Source organism: Zingiber officinale, chromosome 11A (assembly GCF_018446385.1).
Source record: "Zingiber officinale cultivar Zhangliang chromosome 11A, Zo_v1.1, whole genome shotgun sequence".
Lineage (NCBI taxonomy): Eukaryota > Viridiplantae > Streptophyta > Magnoliopsida > Zingiberales > Zingiberaceae > Zingiber > Zingiber officinale.
The window spans coordinates 64,292,192-64,311,007 of NC_056006.1; the positions used below are offsets into that span (position 1 = coordinate 64,292,192).

The 18,816-nt window shown below is 39.5% G+C and overlaps 1 non-coding gene across 1 annotated transcript; it reads right to left on the reverse strand.

Annotated features, from left to right (window-relative positions):
* Window positions 1-18,025: 18,025 nt before the first annotated feature.
* On the reverse strand, window positions 18,026-18,131 carry LOC122033149. Its single transcript, XR_006126400.1, has one exon. It is a non-coding gene; the product is annotated as a small nucleolar RNA R71 (small nucleolar RNA).
* Window positions 18,132-18,816: the final 685 nt, after the last annotated feature.

Consider the following 18,816-nt stretch of genomic DNA (forward strand, 5'->3'; position numbering starts at 1 on the left):
GGATCGTATCCTTGTGAGGCGTGGTACTATATGTGGACTAGAGGCGCAGCGGAAAAAGAAGCAAGATAGATGTGGCGACTAGACTCGATTGCCGTGGCTAAAGATGGCAGCAGCTAGGGTTGGCAGCACACGGAGGACAGTGATGGAAAAGGCTATAGTAGTTGGAAAATTATTTTTCCATATTTATTGCTTTGTTTGCTGTGATGTGTGTGTGCATGTTAAAATTCCTCACCTTAAATAACTAAGTGGGAGAGGGATTAGTAAATAAATTCCACGGTCTCTATTACTGGTTTGTAAGTGATGCAACAAACTTGCGTGTTGGCTCTGAGTGTCTCCCTCCACAACGGATGAGTTTGTTTGCAGATCACTAGATCAAACTTCCTTTATGGATGGTTATAGGAAATTATTTAGGAGCGTGTGATCTTCTCCAACTGAAGTGACACAATTTTATTTAATGGACTAAGTATCAAGTAATGGTATACACTTAGGCACATTTAATAGTATTCTCCCCAATGGAGTCACCGCTATTATTTGTGTGACCAAAGGAATACCAACTATTAGTTTTATTTATCATAAAGTTAGGATGACAAGATAATAAAATTAAAGGGTAAGACTCTCCTCTTACAAATGTTTGATTTTGTATACGTCCACACTAACGCGACATGCAAAATTCATGGTGTTTTGAGGTGTTGGTAAATTTAAATAGTATTGTTTGAGGAATCAATATTATTCTAAATTTAGAGTCTTGACCAAAGCTTATTTTGTGATTCTTAGGATGACTTTCAACCCACTGGCTATTATACTGAAAGAGAACAAACTTACTGATTCCAACTACATAGATTAGAAAAGAAACCTGGACATTGTCCTAATTACTGAAGGCTATAAGTTTATACTGTTAGAGGTCTGCCCTAATGTGCCTAATGATGATTCTAGTGAAGGGGAGATTGAGCATCATAAGAAATGGGTCAAGCCAGATAAGATGGCGTGATGTTACATTTTGGCTTCAAGTACTGCAACATCAGCATCAGGACTTGCCAACTGCCTATGACATGATGAACAATCTCAAGGAACTCTTCGGACACCAGAATTGGGCTGCTAGGCAAGAGGCAATGAGAAAATTAATGACATCCACTATGTTAGAAGGGACACCTGTAAGGGATCATATCCTAATGATGATGGCTTATTTGAACGAAATACAGATCCTTGGAGCTGAAATCGATGGGGATACCCAGATCGATATTATTCTCCAAACGCTACTTAGAAGTTTTGAACAGTTCCGCCTGAACTATAACATGAACAAAAGGGATTATACGTTGGCGGAACTTCTAACAGAGCTTCAAGCAGCAGAAGGTATATTTCGTCATAGTTCTCAGATTCACTTTGCTGAAAATGTTTCTACTTCTAAGTCGAAAGGCAAGAAGAAGAAGAAACATGCTTGCTCAGCAAAGAAGGTCAATAGATCTCTAGGTATAGGACCTAATGCTGGAGTGAAGAAGCCAAAGGGAAAGTGCTTCATCTGCAAGCAGTCTGGACATTGGAAGGCGGACTGTTCTCGAAGGAAAGAGAACAATAAAGGTATATCTTATTCTCTAGTAGTTGAAACATGTTTAGCAGTGTTATCTACCAGTACCTGGTGTGTCTACAATACATTACAGGGTTTCCAGGAAACCCGACGACTATATGAAGGAGAGATAACTGTCTACATGGGCAATGCTACGAAAGTGGTGGCTGTTGCAGTGGGAGACGTGTACTTATCATTTGATAGGAATAGAACTTTAGTTTTGAGAAATTTTCTTTATGTACCAACTTTTATAAAGAATTTAATTTTAGTTTCTAAATTGTTTGTGGATGGATATTCTATTTCTTTTGATGACAAAGTAGTTATCAAGAAGAATAAGGTTATTATCTGTTCTGGTACATTAGTAGGCAATTTGTGTACTCTAAATCTAATAACTCCCATAAAGCAACAAAGAAAAATTAATAGCACATCTTCTAATTTTAATAAGAGATAGGAACCTTCGTAAATGAACCAAACATATCTTTGGCATCTAAGACTTGGTCATATTAACTTGAGTAGGATTCAAAGGCTTATAGACGATGGACTCTTGGGTTCATTAGTGTTGGAAAACTTTCCAACTTGCGAATCTTAATTAGAAGGTAAAATGACCAAGAGACCTTTTAAGCCCAAAGGGTATAGAGTCAAAGATATGTTAGAACTGGTTCATTCTAATTTGTGTGGTCCTATGTCTATCCAGGCGAGAGGTGGTTTCAAATATTTTGTCTATTTTATAGATGACTATTCGAGATATGGATACATTTACCTGATTCACCGCAAGTCTGAATGCTTTGATAAGTTTAAAGAGTATAAGGCTGATGTGGAGAAACGTCATGGTAAAAGTATCAATAAACTACAGTCTGATCGTGGTGGCTAATACCTCTTTGGAGAGTTTAGGAATTACTTATCAGAGGTCAGAATTCAATCCCAATTGTCTGCACCTAGTACACTCCAACAGAATGGTGTGGCAAAATGAAGGAATAGGAGTTTAGATCAATGATGAGTTATTCAGAATTACCAAATACGTTTTGGGGATATGCTCTGGAAATAGCAGTATACATTCTGAATACGGTACCTTCTAAATCAGTACCCTTTACTCCCATGGAATTATAGAATGGGCGTAAGCCTAGTCTGAGTTATATTCGGATATGGGGTAGTTCAACACTTGTGCTAAAAGGAGATACTAACAAGTTGGAATCATGTACAAAAGTTTATCTATTTTTAGGATATCCTAGGGGAATAAAAGGTGGTTTGTTTTATAATCCTAAAAATCAAAAGATCATTGTTAGTACCAATGCTCGATTTTTAGAGGAGGATTATGTAATAAACCATAAACCCATGAGTGAAATTGTTCTAGAAGAAATGCGAGAGGACACGCCTACTTTAGTACCAACAGTGTAAGATGAAATATCATAAGAAACTACAACATGTATCACAAATGATACACAACAACAGACGGTACCTCGTCGTAATGGGAGGGTTGTGAGGTAACCTGAGAGATTCATGTTTTTGGGAGAGTCTTCGGACTTGATCCTTGGTGAACATGAACCTGATCCCCAGACATATGACGAAGCACTCTAAGATAAAGATGCAGTATCTTGGCAAAGAGCGATGAACTCTGAAATAGAATCTATGTATTCTAACAAAGTCTGGGAGCTTGTAGAACCACCAAATGGTGTAAAAGTCATTAGATGTAAGTGGATCTACAAAAGGAAAAGAGGGATAGATGGGAAGGTGGAAACCTTCAAAGCAAGGATTGTTGTGAAGGGGTATACTCAGAAAGAGGGAATCGATTATAAGGAAACCTTTTCACCAGTAGCTATGTGTAAGTCTATCCGGATACTCTTATCTATTGCTTCTCATATGGATTATGAGGTTTGGAAAATGAGTGTCAAGACATCTTTCCTTAACGGAAGTCTTGAAGGAAACATCCATATGAAGCAACCAGAGGGGTTCATTGAAAAAGGCAAAGAGCATCTAGTGTGCAAGCTAAATCAGTCTATTTATGGACTGAAGCAAGTTTCAAGATCTTGGAACATCCGATTTAATGAAGTAATCCAGTCGTATGGATTTATTCAGTGTCCGGATGAGTCTTGTGTATACAAGAAGTGTGATGCAAACGTTTGGTATTTCTTGTACTATACGTAGATGACATTTTGTTAGTTGGAAACAATATAAAAGTGTTGTCGGAAGTAAGGGTATGGTTGTCCAAACAATTCAATATGAAGGACTTAGGAGAATGCACACATATTCTTGGGATCAAAGTAATAAGGGATTGAAAGAAAAGGATGCTGTGCTTGTCCCAAGCTTCATATATCGATACAATCGTTGCTCATTTTAGCATGCAAGGCTCCATGAAAGGTTTTCTACCTTTTAGGCGTGGAGTAGATTTATCTAAAGAGATGTCTCCGAAGACATCAAAGGAGATAGAGGACATGAAGGCGGCTCCTTATGCTTCGACTGTCGGAAGCCTAATGTACGCTATGCTATGTATGAGACCTGATATCTGTTTTACCGTGGACATGGTTAGCAGATATCAATGTAACCCTAGACAAGGTCATTGGACTGCTGTAAATCATATATTAAAGTACTTGAGAAGGACTAGAGATTATATGCTAGTTTACTAAGAAGATGATTTGCTCCCTGTGGGTTACACGGATTCTGACTTTCAATCAGATAGGGATAATAGTAAGTCTACATCAGGCTATGTGTTTACTTTAGGAGGTGGAGTCATTGCATGGAGGAGTTTTATGCAGAAATGTGTTTCAGACTCAACCATGGAAGTTGAGTATGTGGCAGCCTCTGAGGCAGCCAAAGAAGCTGTATGGCTTAGGAACTTCCTAATGGACTTAGATGTGATTCCTGGGTTGCCCAAAATCATCACAATTTATTGTGATAATAGTGGTGCAGTAGCAAACTCGAAGGAACCACGAGCCCATAAGGTGAATAAACACATAGAGCGCAAGTACCACCTGATACGAGACATTGTAAAGCGAGGAGAAGTTGTTGTTGCCAAGATTGCATCAGCAGATAACCTGGCAGATCCTTTCACTAAGGTCTTTCCGGCGAAAGCTTTTGATCGACATGTTGAAGGAATGAGAATCGGATGTATGGAAGCGTTTATAACAACATAGTCTTTTAGTATAAGTGGTAGATTGTTAGAGTGTATACTAAAAGTCTAGCTTTTACATTTATTTTGAAATAAAGAATCACATTGGTCAAATGTCTACTTGTAGTTGTTCAATTAATTTATATTGTACATAACATGGTGTGTAGTGTCAAACACAGAAGATCATGTTATCAATTCCTTATAAATTATAAACAGTAGCTCACGATTAAGTTGGATAGGAACAAACCATTGAAATAGTCATAGTGTAATTTGGTATTAGTTTATCTTGACTATAAAATTACACTAGTACACTATGAGTGTATTGAGCAGGACCATTTAAGGTAAGTTGTTTTTATACTGATTGCATAAAAGAACAAGACCTTTGTTATTATGGAAGTGTGTACTCTTAATAATGATATAATAACAAGCACATATACTCAATATTCATTTCTTTAATTTATCAAAGGGTGCGATTTAGTTCGATAAATCAATATTCCCGATAAGTTGGAAAATAGTATTATTTATATGGTGTGTTGTTGATTATAGAATGAAACTGTGTCCTAGTAATCTAGGTTGATGATGTCCCCAAGAGGAGCTCATAAGGATTGTCATGTAAACCCTGCAAGTGGACTTAGTCCGACATGACGATAAGGTTGAGTGGTATTACTCTTGGAACTAGATATTAATTATGTGAGTTATCAGTAACTCATTTAATTAGTGGTCATTCTATATATTAAACACAGGGAGATTAACACACTCATGGCAAGAAGGAGCCCATATAGTAATATGGGATTGGTGCGGTAGTTCAATAATAACTCTTTAGTGAAATGACATATTATTGATGAACTCGAGTTGGGTGTTCGGGGCGAACACGGGAAGCTCAAGTTCATTAGGAGACCAAAACCAATTCCTTCTCTCGGTCCCTGTCGCAGCCTCTTATTTATAAAATCTTATACCCACCTTCTTACCCATCCTTAGGTGGCCGGCCAAGCCAAGCTTGGAGCCCAAGCAAGGACCCGTCAAGACTATCACGCCCTAGAGGAGTCCCTGTCCGAAGAAATTTCGGCAGCACCTCCCCTGTACGGGTGACAATCTGAAGCATTTCTACAGGCATAATATACATCAGCCACAAGCGGCTGGAATATACACACAACCACGCAGTTATATATATATCATCAGCCTACACGGCTGAAACAAAACCAATACAGTGGATAAACATAAAATACAAGCCCATACAAAACCAAATAAACACTTTCCGGGCTGAGCTTAAACAACCAACCAAACAACACTCCGAACACTAAACCGGAACACATGCATGCTAACTAAATACATATACCAAAAATAACAATAAACAAAAGAGACAGTCTTCCGATGGCGACGGGGATCACCGAGGATACTCAAGCGTCTCCATAAATAACCTAGTACCTGAAAAGATAGTGTCCACGGGGTGAGTTCAACAACTCAAGAGATACCTAGTTGACATGTATAGTAAACTATAACAAATAGTAATAACTATGGAGTCTCCGAACAAAAGAAGGTAATGCGTAATAGAAAAGGTAAAAGAGCTTCAGTACTCACCAGGCCACACCTATCGAATAATCGGTCGTCGGATCGGAAGTGTCGTAAACTCGTATGTATCGTAAATATCGATCGATCCATCCACAATGCAGATATAAGTGCAAAACCAAACGCAGATAAATGTAAATGTGTATGATGCCAATGATGCGTCTGGTCACCCCCCGACGCCAATCGATCTCACCAATACAGTGAGGCCGAGGAGTGGGTGTGTGGACACAGCACTCTACCATCACTACACCATGAGTGAGTGAGTGGGACGGGATCTTGTCGGAGTACTCCCTGTGACCCCAAATCATAAATGGGGAGCTCGATACTCTCATCTCCGCATGACGACGGGAGGTATCTCTCTACCAGAGTACCTGACCAGCGGAGCCACGAGTCCAACAGCTATACTAAATGCGGTAAGCAGCCGAGCCAATGAGGCATGGTTACTATCTGAGTCCTCGCACCCAGGCTAAAACCAGCGAACCGCCACACACTGTTCGATATACCACTAACTCATGGTGGTGGTGTGTGCAGATTCAATCACATGATGCCGGGGACCCAAGTAAATCCTGTTGTCTGGTCACAATAGCGGTGAATTAATACACTCATCATAAGACTGCATGGTAGATAACCATATCCATATAAAATGAGTATCATAATATCGATGGTCAAATACGAAGATCTAAAGTACACAGGTCGGATAGGATATCAAAACCTAGGTCCTGAACATAAAAAGCATGGTATGTCACTACTTCTCGAGCATATATATAATCATGTGGGTACTAGCATAAAATGCATATCAGGTGAGCAACAGGTATCCAAAAGTGACATACCAAACAATGACGAACATAATTATTACTAAAAGCTTTGACCTACTAGACATATCAACAAGACATATCAAAAGATAAGTCAAGGTACCCGCCTCCAATGTAGATCGAGCTAATCAACATCTATGACGAAGTGCTCGTCCTGAATCAACGTCCTGCAAATCACATGATTATAATTTAGCTAATTATATATGCAACAATTAGCTAAATCTCAACTCAACCTAATTAGGGAAAACCCTAATCAAATAACCCTTTAATCCCTTAATCTTTCCAAAACACTATACATCTTATAATCAATCCAATGATCCTTGATATCGATCATAACTCTTCTATTAATCAAAATGTCAATTTGATTAAAAATCCATCATAACAAATCATGATACTAACCCCATAATCCTCTAAATGATCATGTGACCTACTACATCATGTATCAAAATTTACTACACCATACCTCAAGCTGCACAGATTAACAACCTCAATCCCGAAAATGAATCAATCCTCTGTTCACAATTAACACTTAAATTCTTAAAACCATAACCAAATTCAATGCAGAAACAAAATAATGGATTTAATTTAGTACTAATCCAATTCTAAACACTTCTCACCTTGATGCAATACTGCAACTAAAGAGGTACTGCTGGAACCCATCGGATCAAGAAGGAGAAAGTGGTGATCGGCAAGAGGGACAATCCACAGCAAACAACCTACTGGAATCCATCACTTGGCACCTTCTCTGGAAGAGAGGAATAAGGCGCTGTCGGGAATGGCTAGGGCACGGTAGCGATAATCGGAGGGCGCTCGGTGGCAGGCGACTAGGGCACAGGTGAGGGCGTCGACGTCGGCACTGTGCTGAGTCGGATCTGGTGGCCGGCGGTGCTCGGGCTGTGGCCGACGGTAAGAGGTGAGGAGCTGGGTCGGCGGCGGTGCTAGGGCTGGCGACGGCGGTGCTAGGGCACGCTGGAGAGGCGCTGGGCGAGGCGGCTCGGGTGCGCGAGGGAGAGGCACGCACAGGTTCGAGGAAAAAAAAAAGAAACGAAGGAATAAAGAAAATAAAAAGTAATAAAAGAAAAGGAAATGTAAATATAAACATTTCCTCGCTTAAAGGGGTAGCCTAAACAGGCTTTCCCGGGCGCCTTTTTTTTTCCCCCGTTAACTCGTCTGTACGAGCTCCGAAAAATTCCCGAAAAATTTTCAAAAATTCTGGAAAATTCCCTTATTAATATTTACCTATTTTCCGATATTTTACATTGTCTTCCACTAATAAAAATTTGGTCCCCAAATTTCGTTATCTACCATCAGCAAGTACTAACAACAAGTAAAGAGTATAAATGCTAAATGGTAAATTAAGTCACATACCTCAAGGGAAAAAATGGGGGTATCGAGATTGGATAGTATCCTCGAGCTGCCAAGTAGCCTCCTCATCCGAATGATGCTGCCATCCGACTTTAACCAGCCGGATAGTCTTGTTCCGCAACTGACGCTCTCTCCGGTAAAAAATCCGTACCGGAACCTCCTCATAAGTGACGTCAGGCCGAACGTGAATTGATATATCTGTCAGCACAATGCTTCGGGTCGGGTGCGTATCTTCTCAGCATAGATACGTGGAATACGTAGTACACGTCTACCAAGGACGATGGTAGTGCTAGCCAGTATGCTACCGCTCTAATCCTCTCCAAGATCTAGAAAGGTCCAATGTATCGCGGAGCTGGCTTACCTCTGAGGTCAATCTCTTCACCCCTTTCGTGGGTGAAACTCACAGAAATACATGGTCGCAAATGGAGAACTCTAAGAGTCTCCGACTTCGGTCAGCATAACCCTCTTCTGGTGGTCCTGTGCCTCTGACACTCTCCGTCTAATAGTACGGACCAACTCTGCCTCATACTGAGCTCTATGAGGTCCCAACAACTGGGCCTCCCCAACCTCATCCAGAGGTTGGGTGTCCGACAGAGCCTACCATACAACGCTTCAATGGTGGCCTTTGGATAGTCGAAAGAAAACTGTTGTTGTAGGCGAATTCTACCAATGGCAAATGGTCCTCCCAACTGTCTCAAAATCCAATACACGTGACCTCAGCAAATCCTCTAGAGTCTGTATGGTCCGCTCTGACTGTCCATCTGTCTGCGGATGGAAAGTTGTATTGAAATAGAGCTGCGTGCCCAAGACCTGCTGCAGACTTTGTCAAAAACAAGACGTAAACCGGGGGTCTCTATCCGAAATAACAGTCAACGGAACACCACGTGATCTGATAATCTCCCGACAAAACAGATCTACCAATCGATCCAGGAAATCAGTCTTCTGGATCGCTAACGAATGCGCGGATTTGGATTAATCGATCAACGATTACCCAAATCGCGTCATGACCTCGTCGTGTCCTCGGTAAACCCACAACAAGTCCATGGTAATGTGTTCCCATTTCCACTCGGGAATTGGAATCCGCTGAAGTAATCCAGCAGGTCTCTGGTGCTCAACCTTCACTGCTGACAGACAAGACATCTAGCTACAAATTCCGCGATGTCATTCTTCATACCGTTCCACCAGTAGGAACGCCTCAAATCTTGATACATGCGGGTCCCGCCTGGGTGGATCGCAAATCGAGAGCGATGAACTTCCTAAAGTAGATCCGAGGATGAGACCGCATATAATACCTCCTCGTAAACTCTACCACTGCCTTAAGCTATCGACTACTAATGAGCGCAAATGCCGATCACCACTGGGCTCTCGGATCCTCGTCCCGATCGACGATTGAGCAACCATGGTAACAAGTATACCAGGTCCTCCTCAAGGTCTAACTCCCACAATCAAGTTGGCAAGCCAAAGTCCTCTAGACTTAGTGCTAAGTAAACCACATTAGCTTTTCCCCATGTGATAGCTAATGATACAATCGTAATCCTTCATCCATCTCCTTAGTCGGAGATTAAGTTCCTTTCTAAGTGAAAAGATATTTGAAACTCTTATGGTCGGTGAAAATCTCAAATGTCATATCGTAGAGATAATGCTCCAAATCTTCAAGGCAAAAATAATGGTGGTCATCTACCAATCATGTCGGTAGTTTTCCTCATGCTCATTAAGTAGGAGACGTCGTGTTGAAACAAAACACCAGAGATGCGTATAGAACAAGAATCATTCTCCTAAAACCAAATCGGAGTCGACACTAGTCGCTGGTCTCGTAGTCCTCGAACCACATGAACTTCACGCCTTCCCTGGTCAAGCGTGTCAGTGGAAAATCTGACATCAATATCGAGCTGAGGCAGTCTCCTGTATAGACTACGACTACTCCCAACGACAACAAACTCAATCTCCTGTGGAACCACAGTATACCCTACTGGTGACTGTGTGTCTCAAACATCTCACAGAAGACAACCAAAATACGCACTACTGATCTTCGCATATAGATGTTCCCATCGAAACATCTCTAGAACTATGCAAAGATGATGTGCGTGACTCACCGCGAATCCGAAATAGATCACAACATCGTCAACAAAGACAATGGAAACCGATCCAAACATCCTGGAAATACTAAAATCATCAAGTCTCTGAAAACATCTAAGGCTTCTCAAGCCCTAATGGTAAAATCAAGACACAAAATGTCCGTATTACAGACATTCCTAACCATAAGATCTCTGATAATAAGTCGAAAATCTAATTACCAACAACATAAATCACCAAGGAATAGATACTCTAGTGTGAGAGCAACGCTCCATCACACGAAATACCACATATGTGGGAGCAACGCTCTACCACAAACAATCCGTAATAAGTGGGAGTAACGCTCCACCACAATAATCCAAAATATGTAAGAGCAACGCTCTATCACAAACCAACAATAATATGTGGGAGCTCCGCTCCACCACAAACGATCCATAAATGTCCAAGGCACCTAACTATCCAACTAGAGACTGCACGAGATCACTCAACCACATATCACTGTGGCCAGCCAAAGGTATAACAATCCAGCAATCACATCAAACTCATCGTCAAATCTATCAACATCGTAGTGAGTCACCTACTGATAAGAATATGGGTTTACAGGGTAATCCAACAAATGACATAATACAGACACTCCACATTCTGCATTCAACATAAGTAGAATCATCATGATGCTACCAACAATACACCTGGCGCACGTGCTCACACAACATATGTATGATCGACATAATCCTCCAATTTGTACACACCACACATACTCACAATATAGGTATAATTCATCGTGATGCCTCCAACAATGCATACCAAACCCGTATGCATATATCAACATAGGTATAATCAACAATACACCTCAACAACACTCACATGACATATATACACCTATGCGAAGAGTATAATCAATGTAATACTTCCAACAATTCATAATAAACACAAGTGTACCCATAAACCAAATATAATCCACAAGATACCTCAAATCTTACACTGAACACATATGCTCATATCACAATTCAAATTAAATCGACAAAATACCTCCAATATGATAAGATACCTCCAATATGTCAATCAGACACGTACAGCTAACTAAAAAAAACTATAATCCACAAGGAACCTATAATAACCATATCTAGATGTGACTACTCACACTACCTGCATATGAACTATCATCATAGAACTCCTACAACTCATAACAATCATGTGTACCTACCACATAGATATGCAAAATCAACATATTTAATCCAATCCACTTGAGATTCGAAATGGTACCTTCTAAGTTATCCAACTAGGTACATACAGTTAAAATTAACGTACCCATGGAATAGGATACATCGATCCTCTATCGACTGACCAAATCATCAATAGTATATGGCTAATTCAATCCTTTCCCACGTCAGTATAAGCTAGGTACTCGATGTTCTCAATATATCCAACTAAGCACGAATAACCCAAGATTCAAACATCTAAAAGTAAAGTAGGTCAATCCCCTACTGAACGGATCAACAAAACTAATCGGTCATCTACTGACTAATCAAGAATAAATAAAGCCTCTACAAGCATCTAAGGTAATTCGATCACGACTACTCAAGTCGACAAACGTCAATCTATCTTCTACTGACCGATCTAACAAGAGTAAATCTATTATCTACGGATGAAATTAACTAAGATAACATGGTATACTACTGGTTAGATCAACATAAAGATATAGATACTATCCACTACACAGCTAATAATAGCAGAGGCAGGTATGTGCCTCCATCTGCTAACCAACTAGAAATAACAAAAACTAAAAACTACTGGTGTATGATATGAAAAATCACTAGAAACTGTAACCCTTAATCTCTATCAAAGTCTACCATAATCAGTGATTTACCTAACACAAAAAATATATGCTATATCAACTAGATAGGTACTAATAAAGAATACTAATACATGTCATAGACTGTAGTAGTGATCAGGGCATAAACTAATCAAAAAGGTAGGATAACATATACCAACATACCTCCTATAGCTTGGAGATGTCTTGCTGCTGCCAGGTCCCAAAACCTGAAAAGTCACATCGAGAAGATCAAAACACGAAATCCGAAATACAGGGAAAATAAGACTCGTAAGTCGATCCCTGATACCAAATAAATTGATATCAGATAAATATCAAAAATCCAGAACACATAGCAAGTATCGTATACCTGCATCTGAAGCATTTCTACAGGCATAATATACATCAACCACAAGCGGCTGGAATATACACACAACCACGCAGTTATATATATATCATCAGCCTATACGCTGAAACAAAACCAATACAATGGATAAACATAAAATACAAGCCCATACAAAACCAAATAAAACATCCTAGCCGGCTAGCTTACACCACACAACCAAAACAACACTCCGAACACAAAATCGGAACACAATGCTAAGTACACAAATACATATACCAAAAATAACAATAAACAAAGGCAGAGACAGGGATTCATTGCGATACTCAAGCGCCCATAAATAACCTAGTACAAAGATAGTGTCCACGGGTGAGTTCAACAACTCGGTAGGTATAGTAAACTATAACAAATAGTAATAAGAACAAAAGAAGGTAATGGATAATAAAAGGTCAAGAGTCAGACTCACCACCTATCGGAATAATCGTGTCGTCAAGTGTCATAAATCAGATGTCGCTAAACATATGCATCCATCCAAATGCGTATAACACAAGCGTAAATGTGTATGATAAATGCGATGATGCAATCCCCGGTGCTACGCCATTAGTCATCTCAAGCCGGTGGGTGAGGGTGACAGCTCTACCATCACTACACCACGAGTGAGTGAGTGGACGTGAGTACTCCCACACCCCAAATCATAAATGGGAGCTTAATGCCTCATCTCCAGACACGACGGGAGGTATCTCTCTACCACGCCGAGTCGACCAACGGAGCCAATAAAGTCCACCTGCTACACTAAAAGCCAAAGAGGCACGGTTATCACGGTGAGTCCTCGACCCACGGAGCCAATGTAACCGCCACACATCGATATACCACTAAACCATGTGGTGGAAATGCGCCGATAATCAACCAAATGTAAATAACGCCACAACGGCATGCAATGCATGTGCGACACTAAACATGGCAATAAACTGATCAGCATAACCATATCCATATACATAAAATGAGTATCATAATATCGATGGTCAAATACGAAGATCTAAAGTACACAGGTCAGATAGGATATCAAAAACATAGGTCCTGAACATAACAAGCATGGTATGTCACTACTTCTCTGAGCATATATATATATATAATCATGTGGGTACTAGCATAAAATTCATATCAGGTGAGCAAACAAGCATTTTACAGGTATCCAAAAGTGACATACCGAAACAATGACGAACATAATTATTACTAAAAGCTTTGACCTACTAGACATATCAACAAGACATATCAAAAAGATAAGTCAAGGTACCCGCCTCCAATGTAGACTGAGCTAATCAACATCTATGACGAAGTGCTCGTCCTGAATCAACGTCCTGCAAATCACATGATTATAATTTAGCTAATTATATATGCAACAATTAGCTAAATCTCAACTCAACCTAATTAGGGAAAACCCTAATCAAATAACCCTTTAATCCCTTAATCTTTCCAAAACACTATACATCTTATAATCAATCCAATGATCCTTGATATCGATCATAACTCTTCTATTAATCAAAATGTCAATTTGATTAAAAATCCATCATAACAAATCATGATACTAACCCCATAATCCTCTAAATGATCATGTGACCTACTACATCATGTATCAAAATTTACTACACCATACCTCAAGCTGCACAGATTAACAACCTCAATCCCGAAAATGAATCAATCCTATGTTCACAATTAACACTTAAAATTTTGAAACCATAACCAAATTCAATGCAGCAACAAAATAATGGATTTAAATTAGTACTAATCCAATTCTATACACTTCTCACCTCGATGCAACACTGCAACTAAAGAGGTACTGCTGGAACCCATCGGATCAAGAAGGAGAAAGTGGTGATCGGCAACAGGGACAATCCACAGCAAACAACCTACTGGAATCCATCACTTGGCACCTTCTCCGTGACCAAGACAGTGAAGAGAGGACGAAGCCCGGAGCTATGGCACGATTCACTGGTGGCAGTGGAAACCAGGGCACAGGCAGAGGGAAGCTAGCAGCCGGTGATCAGAGCACTGGGGCGAGACCTCATGGCCGAAGCGGATCAGGGCAGAGGGGAGAGGCAAGGAGACCGGCGTCGGCAGAAGAGAGGAAAAGGGAGAACCTCGACGTCGGCTGTAGGGCGTCGACGCTGCTCCATGTGGTGCTGGCAGTGGCGGCGGAGCGACGCAGAGAGATCGGAAGAGAGGAATAAGGCGCTGTCGGGAATGGCTAGGGCACAGTAGCGATAATCGGAGGGCGCTCGGTGGCAGGCGACTATGGCACAGGTGAAGGGGTCGGCGTCGGCGTCGGCACTGTGCTGAGTCGGATCTGGTGGCCGGCGGTGCTCGGGCTGTGGCCGATGGTAAGAGGTGAGAAGCTGGGTCGGCGGCGGTGCTAGGGCCGGCGACGGCGGTGCTAGGGCACGTTGGAGAGGCGCCGGGCGAGGCTGCTCGGGTGCGCGAGGGAGAGGCACGCACAGGTTCGGGGAAAAAAAAAAGAAACGAAGGAATAAAGAAAATAAAAAAAAATAAAAGAAAAGGAAATGTAAAGATAAACATTTCCTCGCTTAAAGGGGTAGCCTAACGACCTAGCTTGAACCCAAGCTTAGGTGTCCGGCCACAATAAATTAAAAGGATTTTATTTTTTAAAAATCTTTTCTTATGTGGAAGCCATGGTTTTAAAAGAGAGTTTACAATTTAAATCTTTCCTTTTATAGTTTTCTATAAAAGATTAAGAGAAGGGTTTGATATCTTTCATTTTTGTAGTTAAAAGGAAGATTTTAATTTTTGATAAACTTTCCTTTTTTGTAACCATTCTCACGATTTTGAAATAAAGTTTTAAAATTAAATCTTTCCTTTTATAGCTTTCTACAAAAGATTTAGAGAAAGATTTGATATCTTTCCTTATTTGTAGTTAAATGGAAGATTTTAATTTTAGAGAAAGCTTTCCTTTTTGTAAATCATCCACATGTTTTAATAGAGAGATTTTAATTTATAAAAATTTCCTTTTATAACTAGCCATGAAGGAAATTTTTAAAAGATAAATTTTTATTTTAAAATTTTTGAAAATAAATTAGGAAGTTTTAATTTTGTGTTTAAAACTTTCCTTCTTTGGAGGATTTGATATGGCCGGCCACATCCATAGAAGATAAGGAAATTTTTTATAAATTAAAATTTTCTTTCTATGGCAAGCAAAATAAGGATGTTTTTATTAAAACTTTCCTTATTTGCCAAGACCAAGGAATATAAAAGAGAGGGTAGAGGTGCCTCACCAACAACAAGATATCCTTTAGTATTCCTCTCTTCCTTGGTGGTGGCCGGCCCTCTCTTCTTCCTCTTCTCCTATTCTTCTTCTTAAGTGGCTAGTGGCATCATCTTCTTGGAGAGATCTTGGTGGCCGGATTTTGCTTGGAGAAGAAGAAGAGATAGGAGGCATTTCCTAGCATCCCTTGGAGCTTGGTTGGTTGCCGAAGTTCTTCATCTCTAATAGATTGTTGGTGGCCGAAACTTGCAAGGAGAAGGAGGCTTGGGTCGATTCTCGTCTTGGTAGATCTTCGCCCACACGACGTCCGAGATAAGAAGAGGAATATGATTGAAGATCGTGAGGTCTATAAGCTACAAAAGGTATAACTAGTTATTAGTTTCCACATCATAACTAGTTCATCTTTTTGTTTAGATCTTGAAATTCCAAACACAAGAGGCTAATGTTTCTAGGTTTCGAATTTATGATTCAAGTTTGTGTTTCTTTTCTTTTTTTTTTATCTTGTGATTCGATTGTTCTTAATGGTTAAACCTAGGGTTACTATAAGGAAATTAAATATTGAATTTCGTTGAAAGGCTTTGTCTAGGAAGTGGTGGATGCTCTTATAACCAAGAAGGCCTAGTGCCTCGCCATGTTTAACCTCGAAGCCAATCTCTGAAATAAATATTTAATCAAATTTGTAACATAGGTGGATTTGGATTAATAATGTTAAGCATCGTTTGTGATCCAAGTCTAAACTTTTAAGAACAAATAAATTGAATTTGAAATCAATAATGTTAAGTTCTGTTTGCGATTCCAAATTTAATTTCTAAAGAACACAATAGGTTGTTACTTGTACAAAATTTTTGTATAGGGGAACCAGTACGAAATTCCGAGTAGCAACCAACACATACAAAGAAGTAGGATGAATTGATACGCCTAATTCTATATCTTAAGGTGAGTTGATTAGTGATGCGTTTCTATGTCGTATGACCGAGGGCCATCGTGACAGGGCTGCCCCGCTAATGGACCTCATAGGGATCATAACTCTTTAATTACTTAAGGTTTAGATTTAAGTCCTTGACCGGTGTTTTCTACAGAAGATAACCGGTGACTTCTTACGAATACATTACAATTTAGGACAAGATTTGGTAGGTTACATTACATTGATGAGTCTCACAAAGAAACCAAGACTCCTAGAACCTTATTAAAACTGAATTCCTGCATTTAACCCTTACATCTAATCTTAGTTGTAAATGATCTTTTAATCGTTTGTTTAGCTAATTTGCCTTTGAGATATCTTTAGTGATTGTAACCAGTCCTTGTGGATACGATATCTTTTATTATTACTGACGGCGTAACTGTACACTTACGGTTCGTAACAAGTTTTCGGCGCCGTTGCCGGGGACTGCACTTATAACATTAGGGATTATTAATTGAGTTAGACTAAACTTTTCTTTTCTTTTCTTACATCTGACTTGTAACTAATTTTCTTGTTCTATTTTGCATTCTTTCATTACATTTTTTTATTCATTGGATTGTTTCATTCATTCATTACATTGTTCTTTAATTCTTTTTGTAAACTGAATTCTTTCTATTCTTGTATTCATTTTTTTTCTTAGAATCAAATTCTTTAATCTTGTTCTTGTATGCGAAGATCTAACCTTGCAGGAGAATTACTTCCTCTTGATCATGAGATTGATAGAACATTTCATAGAAGGAAAATCTTGCAAAGACATCAAGAAGAACAAGAACAATCAACAATGGCTAATAGACCACTTAAGGATTATGCATCATCTTATGCTAGAGGGTTTCGCTCAAGTATTACAAGACCCTCTGTAGAAGCAAATAACTTTAAGATCAAGCCTGCAATAATCAATATGGTGCAGCAAAATTAGTTTGGAGGTGTACTGAATGAAGATCCTAATAAGCATTTGGAGGTCTTCTATGAAATATGCGGTAGCATGAAAATGAACGAGGTTCCTTCAGAAGCAGTTAGACTATTAATGTTTGGGTTTTCTTTAAGGGATAGAGCTAAACAATGGTTGAATTCCTTACCCCCAAATCGCATTACCACATGGGAACAATGTGAGTAGCAATTCTTAGTTAAATTCTATCCTCCTAGCAAGACAGCTCATATGAGAAATCTTATTGCAAACTTCAAAAAATCAGATTTAGAATCTTTATTTGAAGCATGAGATAGATATAATAATATGCTCAGACAATGCCCACATCATGGTTTAGAGGGATGGTTGGTGTTGCACACTTTTTATAACAGTATTAACTATTACACGAAACTGTCCTTAGATTCAGCAGCTGGAGGGGCACTTATGAACAAAAGTTTAGATGAAGCTGAGGAAATCATTGAGAGTGTAGCGCAAAATCATCACCAATGGGAAACAGAGAGGAGTGGAGGCTATTCTTATTCAAACTTAACAAAAGTATCAGGAAAATTTGATGTAGATGCAGTCACTCTAATGACTGCAAAGCTGGATGCTCTTACAAAGAAACTAGAAAATATGGGGACTAGCATTAATACAGTGAATGCCATAGTATGCTATTGTGAAACATGTGGAAGTTCTGACCATTCTCATGACTCATGTCCTTTGGGAGCTATCTCTGCACAAATAAATTAGTTAGAGCAATGTGACGCTATCATGGGTTTTAATCAAAGGCAGAACAATCCATATTTTAACACATACAACCCTGGGTGGAAGAATCATCCTAATTTCTCCTATAGAAACAATCAAGAACAAGGACCATCCATGGGAGGCAAACAGAATTTCCAATTTGGGCAACAAAATTTTCAGCAACAACAACAATCTTCTCAAATTGAGAAGATGCTTGAGGAAATTATCTCCAATCAAAATGAAATGAAGCAAGACATTTTGAAGCTAAGTCGGAGAATAGATAATTATGAAAAGCAT